Genomic DNA, 2,611 nt, shown 5'->3' on the forward strand with positions numbered 1-2,611 from the left:
GATTTTTCGCCATCTCACCTTACAGAATGTGCTATAAAAAGTGATCAAAAAGTCAAATGCACCTCACAACAGTACCAATAAAAAGCACACATTGTCCCGCAAAAAATAAGCCCCCAACCAACACTGTCAACCAAAAAATAAAAATGTTACGCCTCTCAGAAGATGGCGATGCAAAAAACATTGATTTATGTCTCCAAATGTGTTTTTGTTCTGCAGAATTAGTTACGCATAAAAAAATAATATAAATGAGGTATCGCCGTAACCGTACCGACCCGCAGAATAAAGATAATATGTTACTTATACTGTACGCTGCATGGCGAAAAATTTACAAGGTAAAACGCAATACCGGAATTGATTTTTTTTTATTTAAAAAAAAGAGTTAATAAAATGTATTCAGTAAGTTGTAGGCACCCAAAAATGGTGTCATTACAAAATACATCTCATCCCGCAAACAACAAGCCCTTATATGGCTGCGTCACCAGAAAAGTAAAGAAAATATAGCATCTAGTAATGCAAGAATAAAAACCCGCAAAAATCGCCAAATCATTAGAATACAACTGGCGGCGTCAGGAAGGGAATATATAAGCTGTGCGAGCGAATATCAGGGGACACCCCAGATTTAGAGCTTACGAGGGAAAATATACCAGAAGTGACCCCAAAGTGACCCCCAGAGTGACTCCCCCAATTATAGGAGCTACTGGGACCTAGTAGGAAATTCGGTGTTTGCAATGTCCTCCGCACTGCTTATATATTCACTCTTCGCCATCCGCTGTGCAGTCACGTCTGGGATACTAATACTCACTACACCCCCTGATAAATTCTTTGAGGGGTGCAGTTTTCAAACTGGGGTCACACCTTTGGGGAATCCACTTTTCTGGTACCCTACAGGCTCTACAAACATGACATGGCGTCCAGATACCAAACATCTGAATCTGCGCTCCAAAAGCCGCATCGCGCTCCTTCCCTTCTGCGCCCTGCTGTGTGCCCAAACTGCATTTTATGCCACATATATGACACATGTATGATACTGGTGTACCCCGGATAATGCACGTAATGTCATATGTGGGTATAAATTGATATTAGGGCACAGCCAGACACAGAAGGGAAGAAGGGTTATTGGGTTTTTGTAGCACAGACTTAGACGGTTTGTTTGGTTTTTTTTGGATGCCATGACACTTTTGCAGAGACCCTAAAATTGCCCTTACAGAATGGGGTCACTTCTTGGGGAATTCCAGTTCACTGGCACCTCCAGGGCTCTGCAAAAACATCATGGCACCCAGAAAGTCCCTCTAAATCTGTACCCCAAAAGCTAAAAAGCGCAGTGCTCCTTCCCTTCTGAGCCCTGCTATGTGCCCAAGCAGCAGTTTATACCTACATATATAATTTTTTGCCCCTCAGGATGGCCCACTTAATAGTTTTAGGAGTGCAGGTCTCTGACAACACGAAGTGGGTGCAACGTATTGGGCACCGAAATGGCAGATTTCTTTAAAAATTAAAATTTTCATTTTGTACATTAATTTTTGGGAAGCATTTTTAGGCTCAAAATGATAATACCCCTTTATTCATTCCTTGACAGGTGTAGTTTCTAAAATGGGGTCACTTTTGAGGGGTTTCCATTGTATTGGTACTTTAGGGGCTCTGCAAATGCGACATGGCACCAGAAAACTGCCCTCAAAAGCCAAATAGCCCTCTTTCCATTCTGAGCCCCGCCATGTTCCCATACAGCAGATTATGGCCACATATGGGGTATTGCCGTGTTCAGGAGACATTGTGTGACAAACTGGGGGGCTTTTAATTCTCTAACTACTTGTAAAAATTAAAAATATGGCGCTAAATGGACGATTTATTGGAAAAAAGTAATTTTTCATTTTCACATCTCAATGGTAAAAAAAAATCTGTGAAACACCTGTAGGGTCCAAGTGCTCACTAAACCCCTTGATAAATTCCTTGAGGGGTCTAGTTTTCAAAATGGGGTCATTTGGGGAGGGGGGTTTCCACTGTTCTAGCACTTCAGGGGCTCTCCAAATGCAACATGGTGCCTGAAACAGATTTCAGCTAAATTTGCCCTCTAAAATCCCAATAGCGATCCTTCAGCTCTGGACCTTACAGTGTGCCCATACATCACTTTACATCCACATAAGGGGCATTTCTGTAGTTGGGAGAAAATGCTTGACAATTTTTGGGGTGCATTTTCTCTTTTAACCCCTTGTGGAAATGCAAAATTTGGGGTTAAAGCAACATTTTATAGCAAAAAATGTCACTTTTCCTTTTGTTGGGCCAATTCTGTTACACTCCTGTAGGGTCAAAGTGCTCACTATACCCCTTAGTAAATTCTTTGAGGGGTATAGTTTCCAAAATGGGGTCACATTTTGGGGTTTCCACTGTTTTGGCACCTTGGGAGCTCTGCAAACGGGACATGGTGCCTGAATAGTATTGTTCCAAAATCTGGCCTACGAAATCCAATTAGCGCTCCATCCGCTCTGAGAGCGACCGTGTGCCCGTACATTAGGGTACCAGCACATATTGGGTATTGTCGTGTTCGGGAGAAATTTTGTAACAAAATGTGGGGTGCAATTTTTCCTTTAACCCCTTGTGAAGATGAAAAATTTGG

General features: G+C 42.1%; 1 pseudogene; it reads left to right on the forward strand.

Moving 5' to 3' along the window:
- Positions 1-7, forward strand: part of LOC142201754 (28S ribosomal RNA) — a 3,613-nt pseudogene extending 3,606 nt beyond the window's left edge.
- The last annotated feature ends 2,604 nt before the right edge of the window (positions 8-2,611 follow it).

Source organism: Leptodactylus fuscus, chromosome 4 (genome assembly GCF_031893055.1).
Source record: "Leptodactylus fuscus isolate aLepFus1 chromosome 4, aLepFus1.hap2, whole genome shotgun sequence".
In the NCBI taxonomy this organism is placed as follows: Eukaryota; Metazoa; Chordata; class Amphibia; order Anura; family Leptodactylidae; genus Leptodactylus; species Leptodactylus fuscus.